This window comes from Herpailurus yagouaroundi, unplaced genomic scaffold, assembly GCF_014898765.1.
Source record: "Herpailurus yagouaroundi ecotype Mexico unplaced genomic scaffold, PumYag 28, whole genome shotgun sequence".
Taxonomy (NCBI): domain Eukaryota; kingdom Metazoa; phylum Chordata; class Mammalia; order Carnivora; family Felidae; genus Herpailurus; species Herpailurus yagouaroundi.
The window spans coordinates 83,029,090-83,043,415 of NW_024412376.1; positions in this window are offsets into that span (position 1 = coordinate 83,029,090).

Genomic DNA, 14,326 nt, shown 5'->3' on the forward strand with positions numbered 1-14,326 from the left:
GAAATAATAAAGATCAGAGCAGAAATAAACAATATAGAATCTAAAAAAACTGTAGAGCAGATCAACGAAACCAAGAGTTGGTTTTTGGAAAAAATAAACAAAATTGACAAACCTCTAGCCAGGCTTCTCAAAAAGAAAAGGGAGATGACCCAAATAGATAAAATCATGAATGAAAATGGAATTATTACAACCAATCCCTCAGAGATACAAACAATTATTAGGGAATACTATGAAAAATTATACGCCAACAAATTGGACAACCTGGAAGAAATGGACAAATTCCTGAACACCCACACTCTTCCAAAACTCAATCAGGAGGAAATAGAAAGCTTGAACAGACCCATCACCAGCGAAGAAATTGAATCGGTTATCAAAAATCTCCCAACAAATAAGAGTCCAGGACCAGATGGCTTCCCAGGGGAGTTCTACCAGACGTTTAAAGCAGAGATAATACCTATCCTTCTCAAGCTATTCCAAGAAATAGAAAGGGAAGGAAAACTTCCAGACTCATTCTATGAAGCCAGTATTACTTTGATTCCTAAACCAGACAGAGACCCAGTAAAAAAAGAGAACTACAGGCCAATATCCCTGATGAATATGGATGCCAAAATTCTCAATAAGATACTAGCAAATCGAATTCAACGGCATATAAAAAGAATGATTCACCATGATCAAGTGGGATTCATTCCTGGGATGCAGGGCTGGTTCAACATTCGCAAATCAATCAACGTGATACATCACATTAACAAAAAAAAAAAAGAGAAAAACCATATGATCCTGTCAATCGATGCAGAAAAGGCCTTTGACAAAATCCAGCACCCTTTCTTAATAAAAACCCTTGAGAAAGTCGGGATAGAAGGAACATACTTAAAGATCATAAAAGCCATTTATGAAAAGCCCACAGCTAACATCATCCTCAATGGGGAAAAACTGAGAGCTTTTTCCCTGAGATCAGGAACACGACAGGGATGCCCACTCTCACCGCTGTTGTTTAACATAGTGCTGGAAGTTCTAGCATCAGCAATCAGACAACAAAAGGAAATCAAAGGCATCAAAATTGGCAAAGATGAAGTCAAGCTTTCGCTTTTTGCAGATGACATGATATTATACATGGAAAATCCGACAGACTCCACCAAAAGTCTGCTAGAACTGTTACATGAATTCAGCAAAGTTGCAGGATACAAAATCAATGTACAGAAATCAGTTGCATTCTTATACACTAACAATGAAGTAACAGAAAGACAAATAAAGACACTGATCCCATTCACAATTGCACCAAGAAGCATAAAATACCTAGGAATAAATCTAACCAAAGATGTAAAGGATCTGTATGCCGAAAACTATAGAAAGCTTATGAAGGTAATTGAAGAAGATTTAAAGAAATGGAAAGACATTCCCTGCTCATGGATTGGAAGAATAAATATTGTCAAAATGTCAATACTACCCAAAGCTATCTACACATTCAATGCAATCCCAATCAAAATTGCACCAGCATTCTTCTCGAAACTAGAACAAGCAATCCTAAAATTCATATGGAACCACAAAAGGCCCCGAATAGCCAAAGTAATTTTGAAGAAGAAGACCAAAGCAGGAGGCATCACAATCCCGGACTTTAGCCTCTACTACAAAGCTGTCATCATCAAGATTGCATGGTATTGGCACAAAAACAGACACATAGACCAATGGAACAGAATAGAAACCCCAGAACTAGACCCACAAACGTATGGCCAACTAATCTTTGACAAAGCAGGAAAGAACATCCAATGGAAAAAAGACAGTCTCTTTAACAAATGGTGCTGGGAGAACTGGACCGCAACATGCAGAAGGTTGAAACTAGACCACTTTCCCACACCATTCACAAAAATAAACTCAAAATGGATAAAGGACCTGAATGTGAGACAGGAAACCATCAAAACCTTAGAGGAGAAAGCAGGAAAAGACCTCTCTGACCTCAGCCGTAGCAATCTCTTACTCGACACATCCCCAAAGGCAAGGGAATCAAAAGCAAAAGTGAATTACTGGGACCTTATGAAGATCAAAAGCTTCTGCACAGCAAAGGAAACAACCAACAAAACTAAAAGGCAACCAACGGAATGGGAAAAGATATTTGCAAATGACATATCGGACAAAGGGCTAGTATCCAAAATCTATAAAGAGCTCACCAAACTCCACACCCGAAAAGCAAATAACCCAGTGAAGAAATGGGCAGAAAACATGAATAGACACTTCTCTAAAGAAGACATCCGGATGGCCAACAGGCACATGAAAAGATGTTCAGCGTCGCTCCTTATCAGGGAAATACAAATCAAAACCACACTCATGTATCACCTCACGCCAGTCAGAGTGGCCAAAATGAACAAATCAGGAGACTATAGATGCTGGAGAGGATGTGGAGAAACGGGAACCGTCTTGCACTGTTGGTGGGAATGCAAATTGGTGCAGCCGCTCTGGAAAGCAGTGTGGAGATTCCTCAGAAAATTAAAAATAGACCTACCCTATGACCCAGCAAAAGCACTGCTAGGAATTTATCCAAGGGACACAGGAGTACGGATGCATAGGGGCACTTGTACCCCAATGTTCATAGCAGCACTCTCAACAATAGCCAAATTATGGAAAGAGCCTAAATGTCCATCAACTGATGAATGGATAGAGAAATTGTGGTTTATATACACAATGGAATACTACGTGGCAATGAGAAAAAATGAAATATGGCCTTTTGTAGCAACGTGGATGGAACTGGAGAGTGTGATGCTAAGTGAAATAAGCCATACAGAGAAAGACAGATACCATATGGTTTCACTCCTATGTGGATCCTGAGAAACTCAACAGGAACCCATGGGGGAGGGGAAGAAAAAAAAAAAAAAAAAGAGGTTAGAGTGGGAGAGAGCCAAAGCATAAGAGACTGTTGAGAACTGAGAGCAAACTGAGGGTTGATGGGGGGTGGGAGGGAGGAGAGGGTGGGTGATGGGTATTGAGGAGGGCACCTTTTGGGATGAGCACTGGGTGTTGTATGGAAACCAATTTGACAATAAATTTCATATATAAATAAAAAAAAATAATACCTGTGAAATTTTAAGGAGATATATTAGAAAACTGGGGTGAGACAGGGATAGATTTCCTAGATTACTGATCTTCAAGCTTCTCCCATACACATCTAAAATTTTTCTTCATAGTTTAAATAATTAAAAGTGTTTTACCTTTTGCTTATTGCAATAACATATTCAATCATCTGACTGAACTATTGCAATCATTACTAATATAAATTCATTCAGGTAAAACTATTGTCTAATTGTTGAAAAATATTAAATATGCAAAGTAATTTTTATTGGAAATTCAACCCACAAGAAAATGAATGGGGCTTTTTAATTTGTTTATTAATTTGTGAATAAATGTTACTTCTTACTAGAACAACTTTTCTTATATATATATATATATATATGTATATATATTCACCAAAATATATTTTTATATTCATTCACCAAAAGATATTTTTAATTATATACCAGTGGGCAACTCAATTCTCTCTTTATTTTTTTATTTTATTTTTTTTTTAATTTTTTTTTCAACGTTTATTTATTTTTGGGACAGAGATAGACAGAGCATGAAGGGGGGAGGGGCAGAGAGAGAGGGAGTCACAGAATCGGAAGCAGGCTCCAGGCTCTGAGCCATCAACCCAGAGCCTGATGCGGGGCTCGAACTCACGGACCGCAAGATCGTGACCTGGCTGAAGTCGGACGCTTAACCGACTGCGCCACCCAGGCGCCCCATTTCTTCTTCTTCTTTTTTTTTTTTTTAAAGTAAAGTAGAAGCCATCTGACTCACCAAAGGATTCCTTACCCAGTCAGTGTGAATCATTCACTTTTTCAGTTTCTGGGAAATATACCAAAAAAACTTTACCAAGACTTAGCAAATGACTACTAATTATGCTTATAGCTCTTTTGCTAGAATTGCCATGGTATGTTTAGAAAAGGTTGAAAATATCAACATGTTGTCAAATTTAATACACACTTTCCAGCACATTACTTTTTAAAGAAATTATTTAACTTCAATTTAAATATGTTTCTTTCAAAAGGGTTGGAACTGCAAACTTAGCTCATTAAAATTATAAAATGTTTGCTGTGAATTAAATAGGCAAAACCTGTCCTCCTCATCAAGCCAATGAAATTTATTTTCAGTCAGGTAACGTATGGCTGAATTTTTCAGTTAAAGTAAATGTTTTAATATACTTCCCTTTGCCAATCATTTGACCTGTGAGTCCCAACTTTAAGAAAAGATCTGGAAGCTGGACATGGACTGGATGTCTGGGTGTAACAGTTACCAATTGCCTCTTTGCTTTGCCCCCTTGAATTTCTGTTTCCGAGGTCTCAGACAAGAAAAGATATCCTTTATGAAGTTAGAGAAGGGTGGTTTACATAAAGGAATATGAGAAGGAACAATTTGCATGACTTTTGACTATTCTTAGATAAATTATTTTTAGAAATAGGAGCATTTTTAGATAAATTATTTTAATAAAGATTCATAGGGAAGTTGAGACACTGGAAGTTGATTCTTTTAAAACCAGTGTGACTGTACATTTATTAACCAAACCCGCACACTGTGTAGGTAAAGAGGGGTGACATTTATAATAGGTCAGTAAGAATAGACATAAGTGGGGACTGTGATAAACAAACCGGGATATGTCTAGTCACTTCATTCGAACTCTCGATGCCCATGCAACCTTTGGAAAGACTTCATGTACCTCACGAGGTGCATACATTCAATTTGAAGACCACACTCCAAGTTGCAGACATGGTATTATGTGATTTCTTTGCCTCCTATTAGTTAATCCTACAAGACTCTGTATATAGATAATTTATCTCTGTTTTACAGAAGAGGAAATGAAGTATAATGAAATGAAGGAATGTGTCCAGTATACAAAGTTAGTAAATGATTGAACTTAAATTGGTCAGGCAGCAGAGTCCTAAGATTTTGCCCTTTTAAACTTTACTGCGAGGCTCTCAAGTGGTATCAGCAAACACACTCATGAAGTAAGGGAGCCTGACATTATCCAGTCTTCACTACAAAAGACTTATTTTGCTCTCTCGTTCTTTTATTCAGATTTTCATAATATTTATTTTGTTCAAATAATTTACTAAGACACTGTTATGTAACAGATACTCTCTTAGTACTTAAATGCTTTCTTTCACGTTTACCACTGCCCTAGGTCATAGATCTTACCCTTAAGAACAAACAAACTCAAAAAAGAAGGAATATAACCAGGGTCACACATCTAGAAGGTCAGATGGTTTAGTTTAAACCTAGTTCTTTTGGTCAAAATTTCCCAGAAATGTGTAGCATAACAGCTGTATACCACACATCTCTTTAGGCTTCCCAAGGAATTCTTATTACAGTATAATCTCTAATATCATGAAAATGTTTTCACCTAACTCAACCTGACCATGAATATTGACAAATGAGCCTTAAATGCTCTTCCCAATCATAGATGAGCGGCTGAGTGGTTCTGGGCTCAGAGAATGCTTGTTTGCAGTTCTTAGCATTTTGATTATCACGAGTCCAAAAGCTCAGCACAGCAATTTAATATCTGAAAATCAACTATAGTAGATTAAATAATTAATGTTCCTTTTTATAATAGTATCACCAGAAAACGTTTATAAAGGAAGTTACCTGGGTTGAGTTTCTGATTCACTTATTAATATTGTTGTTAATCACGAGCTGCAATTACCTTTTGAATCTAACTCCAAATTTTAATGCGATTAGATTTGCTAAGGCTTTTAGCAAGCTGTCTCTATTTTGCCATTGAAATGCATCTTCAAAATATGAACAGAGATCCTAAAGTTCAGTTATATATATTTACTAAATATATACAAAAGGATATGGTGAGTGAGTTATATTGGTTTTCTCAAATCTGAAACTCTTTCCTTTTAAGCCATTAACTTGTCATTAACAATCTCTGACTGAATTTTCAGAAAAATTGTGATATATTTTTCACCTATCTCCCTTCCCTTCCCTTCCCTTCCCTTCCCTTCCCTTCCCTTCCCTTCCGTTCCCTTCCCTTCTCTTCTCTCCTTTCGTCTCCTCTCTTCCCCTCTCCTCTCCTCTCCTCTCCTCTCCTCTCCTCTCCTCTCCTCTCCTCTTCCTCTTTCACACGCATACACATGCATGCACACGCATACACACACACAGGTACACACACATGATTAATATTTGAAAAGCTCACTTTGTGCACCACATGAACCCTTTAATAGTCTAAATACACCTTAAATTTTTCCTACCCATATAATGTTAATTGTCTGCCTTAATTCATTACAAAAAATTAATCTATATTTTGATATAAAATGAATTAATAACATTTTATGAGAAAAGATTGATGTTAAAAGGAAGAAATGGGCTTACTTTTGTTTTCTTTGAAATTTCTTTCCCTGAATTTGATCCAAAATAATTATCAGAAAGTTATTTAAAATAAATAAATTAAATTGAGGTAATGTCACCTATTCTATTTAATTTTACAGAAATCTGACAATTTAATTTTACTGGCAAATACCACAGGCTGGCAGCCCAGTCTTCCTAAAACACCACTATATTGTATTCTTTTCTTTTCAAGGAACTTGTTTCCCTGCTTACCTTATATTCAAACTCCTTTTGCAAAATATGATTGTGATCTATAGACCACATTGTTCAATGGTTCCCAATGTTCACACCTAGTCACCTTCTCCATTTCCAGCCCTGTACCTTTCCAGAAGTTCTATTAGGAAAAGCAGGTAAAGTATTTTTAGTAGAAAATAACAAAAAGGTAGCCATATTCTGAAGCCTCTTAATTTCCTACCAGCTGCCTACTATGGTCACAGACACCCTTTTTATATACTTGTCTGGCTTGTCTATAGAAACTATAGGCAAACAGTCACATTCTACTACTAACTGGGGTTTCGACTCTAACCTAGTTTCCTGGGAAGCTGGCCTGGACCACGTGTGGATTATGACAACTCCTCTGAGAGATAGGGTAAGAAATAGAGAGGAGATACTTTTCCACCACATAAACTACATGGAATCCTTGAAGTTCAGGATACCAAAGACAAATCAATGAGCAGGATGCAAAGGAAAGCTTGTCCTCAGATGCTATATTTATTATCCTTTCTTGAGTCACACAGAAAGACCTATCTTCTACTAATATGACTCAGTTTTCTCTTTTTCTTCAGGACAGAGTTAAGATAGCTTTAAACAGCCTCAAGATGGAAGTGTACATGGGAAACAATTTCCATTTTTTTCTTTTAAGGCAAGTTAAAAAAATGTCATGACATTAAGTGCCATTTTCCTTGATGATGTTAGTCCTCCATTCATTTATTCATTTAATGAGTATTCACCAAGCACCTAGTTTGTACTGTGTGTTATTCTAGGAGTTCAGGACATACTAAGACATACTAAACAAAGACCAACCAAATGAAAAAAGCAAATGCTATTTATTCTGAGCTTGCTATAGTAAGGGAGTCAGCTACTGTCGCTTGCATTTTGGTAGAGATTCAAGGAAATTGGAAAGTTTTACAGTGGAAAGTAGGTCTGCTTGAAGGATCTTTCCAAGAGGAAGTTATAGGTGGGCTAACTAGAAGTGGAATGTCCTATGTGACTGCTTCGGGACACATATTTGGCTTCTTCTGGTTGGTCTTAAGTTGGAAACAGGGGCGAAAACTAGAGAAGCTGTCAGTTATCCATGACGTCCAAGCCATTTGGGACTGACTGTTGCAGAAGTTATTGTTTAGCTTCCTAGACTGTCACTAGAGACAGCAATCTGGCTTCCTGCAAGTCTGACTTCAGCAAGCTGGCTTTCTGGGTTGTTTATTATAGATAAGGGGAATGGTTTCCTTGGTAGGTGCTGAAGATTTTAGGTCAAAGTTCTATTTGTATATATGGTCTGGCCATTGTCCATTTGTATGTTCAATCTCTTAGTAGTAAACCAAAACAAATAACAGAAAAAATGCAGTCTTTGTAAAGTATACATACTACGAGGGATCTTACTCTCTTTGTTTCTTTGTTTCTTTCTTTTGCACTTACTTCACCCAAGTGATAAATAATACATAGTTCTTTTTTCTTTAATTATTGGCACTTTAAAAAATTTGGGACTTTATTATGTCTACATATAATATTAAAATATGCATCATAGGGGTTCCTAGATGGCTCAGTCGGTTAAGCGTCTGACTCTTGATTTCGGCTCAGGTCATGATCGCATGGTTCGTGGGTTCTAGCACTGGAAGGGGCTCTGTGCTGACAGTGTTGAGACTGCTTGGGATTCTCTCTCACCCTCCTCTCTCCCTGCCCCTAACCCACTTGCTCTCTGTCTCAGAATAAATAAACAGTAAAAAAAAAATGCATTATTTATTTAAAATATTTATTGATCAGCTACTATACGCCAAGCGCTATTGCAGGCAGTGAAGATTCAGTAACCATCAAAATCCTACCCTCATTGAGCTTATGTCAGTTTAGAAGGACATAAATAACAATCATAATAAATAAAATAATTTTTGTTTCTTATAAAGTGATAAATGCTATGAAAAGAAAAACAAAAACAAAAACAGAATAGGAGGAATGGAGAGGGCCAAAGACAAAGGTTTAGAAGTGTAAATAGAGTTACATGGTTTCCAGGTGTAAAGAGAGTCAGGGCTGGCCTCAAACAGAAAATGACATTTGAACAGAGACATGAAGGAAGTGAAGGTAAAAGCCATATGGGCTTTTTCAGCATAGCCAGAGAGAACAGCTAGCACTAATTCCTTAAGTGAGAACATTCATGACAGTTTTGTGAAACAGCAAGAAAACCTGTATGGCTGGAATGAAGAGAACGGGGAGAGAGTAAGAGAAGAGGGCAAAGCAGAGACAAGTTGGGGACAGATTATACACACTCATAGTATGTGGATCCCCATAAGGCCTTTGGCTTTTTATGAAGCACCAAAAGGGGAGTCAGTGTGGATTTTGAGCAGAGGCGTGGCATGACTCACAATGTGTTATCATCTCTCTATGTGCGATATGGAGAAGACAGTAATAGGGGCTAATGAGGGATGAGGGCGGAGAAAAGGATACCGGTTAAAGACAGTTTTGCGGAAATCTAGGTGAAGCAAGATGGCGCCTTAGACAACAGTAGTGGCACTGAAGGTGGTGAGAAGTGGTCAACTGCTACGCATGTGCTATAGTCAATGCCTGTCAAATAATGAAAATGCAAAGCCAAACCGCTGGAGAACTCTTTTTAAGTGGATAATAGAAGGCACCGAGGGAGTGGAATAGCTCCCAGGTGTAAAGATGCCATGTCGTTATTCTCTCGCAATTTAGTGATAATTAAGCTCTGCTAACATATATTCTAAGACCATACTGGAATAGAATCTTAACTTTTATTTCACAGTAACAGAATCCATTTGCAACCATTATTTAACATATATAGAATAAGTCCTGTCATGATAAAAATGAAAGCAGGTACATTTAGGGTAGTGAAAAGTCGGTCTTCTCAGTAGTGCTTTTAAGAGTCCTTTCGCAACTGGAGGAAAGACCCCACCCTTCTCTCAGAGCTCTGAACAGGGAAAGGAACAGTGCTTTGGTCTCTTGGAGAAAATCACTGTGAGGAATCAATGTTAAGTGAATAATCTTAATGATTGGTCTTTACTCACATATGGGAAAATGAGGCGTGAGACTATGAACATTTCCAAAATGCATTCTGGCTACTTTAAGACAGAGCCAGGCCACTGATTCCCTGGATTCTGTGTCTGGTGTTATTTAATTTAAAGATATTTCTCAGCAATGACCCAAAATTCATGATAAAAATCTTTCCTCCATGGCAGCCGAAAGATCTTTCTTCTCCCAAAGTCTCACGAAGATCTGACAGAGAGTGTAAAATGGTGACCTATTCTTCCTCTATTTCATTCATAGCACCTCCTAACCTTTCCTAGAGTCTCTTCATCTGGGCTCTAGTCCTTCTCAGAGGAGCTGAGCTACTACTAAGCTCCCTCTCCCTACCAGCTATTTACATGAGTTACATCCTAGGTGGTTTTCAGTGTAATTTTCCTACTTTTTTCTGAGGGCCCATCTTTAGCCTGTATAGATTGTGAGTTCCTATATACCGACACAGCCTGTTCTCCCAACAAACATGTTGAGTTACAATACGCTAGCCACTGAGCCAGGGACCGGAGAAGCAAAAGTATATAGGAAAGAGTATCTGTCCTAGAAGAACTTACAGTCTGGTGGCTGTTGTCATATTCATTTCTATTTCCCTGACACCTTTGTGTGTTGTGTGGGGTGAGGGGTAGGAGTGCAGAGGGAGCACTAATGTAACGTTACAAACTAGGGTAACGTTCGCCATGTGCTGGGTACTTTACATGTCAGCATTAAATTTCACAGTCTTCTATTCTCCTTATTTCATCAAAGGCAGGTCTGAGAATTAGCAAGAACAGATTATCCAGGTCTCTCATAGCTAATGAAAAGCAAAACTGAAATTCGAACTGAAATCGGTCTGACTCCAAAATCAATGGTGTTTCCACTAATTAGGCTTATAGGTACTTAATACCCAAGTTTGTTAAAAAACAAACTGAAAGGAATAAAAAGACAGGTTCATTTACTGATCTGAGGATTGAAGTCTTTTCTGAATCATCTACTCTATTTATGTTCACCTTCAATTTGCCACTCTTTACTCTGTGTGATCTCAGCTGTCTTCTGTCTCTGTCCAGCAGTTGGGTATCTGGGAATGGAAGCTATCACAAATCTATTTTAATACTAACCTGGAAGTATTACTATTAGTATTAGGAAACTTAGATACTAGTAAAAATGAAATAGAAAACTAACCATCAGTGCCTGAGAATGTTCAACCTCCCCCCAAAGCATTAATACACGACAAGTCCTGGGATGCAAGGACAAGTATTTAGACCATAACTCACAATTTAAAAATCTTTAAAGGTGATTCAAACTTTTTTTCCTAACACTAAAACGATTCATGCCAGGCCATTTGAGTTGGACCCACATGGAAAATGGGAAGTAGCAGGGGAGTTGGGAGAAGGCAGTTCATCCATGGGAAAACTGGAAGACCAGCATTAGAAAAACAGAAAAAAACAAACAAACACCCTGTCAACAGTACACTGACTGTTGGCCAGACATCAGTAGTGAAAACAGCAGTGCTGAATGACTGGTATAATGCCCACCCTGTGATGAAGTTTATTATCTTCATATTAAAGAGGGTAGGTTGGGGCTGCCTGGGTGGCTCAGTCAGCTAAGCGTCCAACTCTTGGTTTTGGCTCAAGTCGTGATCTCATGGTTTGTGATTGTGAGTTCGAACCCCACATCAAGCTCTGCACTGACAGTGTGGAGACTGCTTGGGATTGTCTCTCTCTCTCTCTCTCTCTCTCTCTCTGCCCCTCCCTTGCTCTCTCTCTGCCTCTCTTTCAAAGAGAAAGAAATAAACTTATTTAAAAAATAAAGAGTGTAAGTTAGGGCATACAGTAACAGATAGGTCTCAATTATAAAGCTCAAATGAAGACCCATCTCATTGACTTTCTGTGTTTTCGGCCAAATCATATAACTTCCCTGGTTAGTTTTATTTAACTAATTATGATTTAGCTCTTCATGCTGGTTGACCTCAGATTTTAAATACAGATAAATTTTAATAATAAGGGTGAATAGTTTTAATTACCAAAACCTAACCCTTGGAGTATTATATTGGCAAAGAATGCTTCACAACATCTTGGTCTATAAGAGAATAGAAAAAAAAAAAAAAAACACCTTATTTTTCCTTATCCTACTCTTTAGGACTTGATGTGCCATTTTCTAGCAGTTTTGAGTTGGCCACAAATAACTTTTACTGATTTGATTAGTTCAAATCCATTGAGAGCTCTTTACCTTCTGATAGTTTTTCATCACCAAAACCACCAAGTAGACTCTATAGTTTACTGCTCTGACAAAATGAATATGTGCTTAGTGGCAGCCACTGAAACTCGTGCGAAACACAATGTGATATTATCCAAATTTAATTTATATCAGATAACTGAAAAAGCAAAAGCCTTTCAGATAGGTCATTTTATGGTATAACAATAAGACTATCTCTTAAAGAAATACTAAGTGAGCTTGGTGTCTGTACTTTATGTACGTGGCTTTATCTTGTATGGCTTCCTCAGAATTATCTCATATCTATGGGAATTTGTATTTTCAGTGGGAAAGGTACTTACCTTTCTTAAAATTAGAAGAGATTCTATCCAGTGCAGGTTCTTTTTAAAAGTGTTGGTAAAATATTTCTTTCCCTACAAATAGAAAAATGAATTACTTAGGAACAAAGAGGGATTCTTCTACAAACTCCCAAATCGACTTAACAAGGTGGAGGAGGTTTTTTAGTACAATTAAAGCTGGGGAGTATCATTAAATGGAATAAAATGGAACAAGGAAGAAGATACATTTCAATAAAATAAAAATTTATGGTGGTACAGGCAAAATACTAAGAAATTTGACTCCGTCAAACGAGATTTATTACTGAAAAAGCAACTTAGCCACAAACAGAACAAGAGATTGCTTTTACTGTGAAATAGGTCCTAAATAAAACTTTTATTGATTTATTTTTTGTTTTGTAGCACATATATGTTTTTTTCAGTGGTCAGTGCTGTACTTAAGTGATTGCCTGGTAAAATTTCTATTCGAATCTCCTTTGCTATTCGTAATAAAGATTTTCGGTAGGTTTTCCTTACCTTTGCCATTGTGGGCTGCATGTTCTTAAGTTACATGGTCAAAAGAAGGGGCTCTAGCTAGACTGAGACAAGGGGCAAACCACAGTCTGGCACTTGCCCGATGTTTTGACCCTGAATTCTCTACGTGTCTACTTCCACAACCTTATCTCACTCCAGGGTGGAACTAACAGTGAGGATTACATGAACCAAGAAACATCAGTGCCTAGTATCGTTAGCACTCAAAGGGTATCAATTATTAATGCAAACAGACCCACCCTATGACATTGTCTTTGCTTCCAGTTAGTTCATTGTGTGCTTATAGATACTACTTCATCCTCCACACCAGGGACTTTTAGAGTTGTAGATAAGCTAATAACAATCACCTTTTACAGTTTTTTTTTTGTTTGTTTTGTTTTAAGAGAGTGAATGGTTATTTGAACACTTTCTGGTACTGCTGTCTTTGACAGAAAGAAGGGGGGCACCTGGAACTCTCAAATTTCCTTCTGTGTCCATTAACCTCCTCTGGCTTAGACCCATTAGTCAGCATCAAGTCAAACAGTAGGGGTAAGAGCCTCTGCTTTAGGATCAGAATGCAGCCTGCTGCTTTGAGACCCTCCAAGAACGCTGAAATCCAGGACTCTCTGTCTTCTCTGTCAGTCAGAAGCTGGTCTTGCCTTGTCAGAACATCTCTTTGCCCAGAAAACCAAGATTCTCTACAGCCCTATTATCCTGAGGCTTTTAGGTCCCCTATGGCTCCCCATTTTTCCCTTCAGAGTAGGATCAGGATCTTTTCTTTGCATAAAAAAGGTTTACTAAAGTGTTTTTCCTCAAAGGAAGGGCTTTTCTGAATGTTTTGGTTTTGCCAACAGTCTTGGTATAATAGCTGCAGCCTGCAGGCAACTTTAAATGCCTTATTTCTGATCCTGATTCAAGGTGTTCATAGTCTGTGATAGGAGTCCTTATTAGAATGCAGGAGGAGCCGATGGAGTCAGTAATCAATTTTAACCTGGGTTCTTGCATTATACAGACAGACATGGCAGGTAGGCACAACTCAGTCTAACATGTCTGAAGAGTTGCAGGCTATTTGGTACGGGTAGAAAGCAGACTGCAGTGGGGAAGTGGGGCTAGGGCAGCAGGCAAGGGTCAGAGAATAGAGGACCATATATGGCGTAATAAGGAATTTGAACTTTATTTAGGAAACCTGTCCTCCAACCCTGAATGCACATAAAATCGCTCTGAGAACCTTTATTTTTCAAAGATAAGTTTTTTCAAGGCCCACTCAGATGTATTAAATAAGATTAGTTACAGGTAAGGCTATTCTACTTTTTTTAAAAAAGAGTTTTTCTTTATTTTGAGGGGAGGGAGGGGCAGAGAGGGAGAGAGGGAGAGAGAGAATATGAAGCAGGCTCCATGCTGGCAGCATAGAATGTGATGCAGAGCTTGATCCCACAAACCTTGAGATCATGACCGGAGCTGAAATCAAGAGTCGGATGCTTAACTGACAGAGCCCCCTCCAGACACCCCTCTTAATCCAGACCTGAACTCTTACTGCTCCCCACATATCACTGGAACAGGAACTGATATCAAAATAAAAACAGAGAAACTTCTCTGCTTTTGAAAATTAGAATTTCATACTGAACATGAATTATATGGAA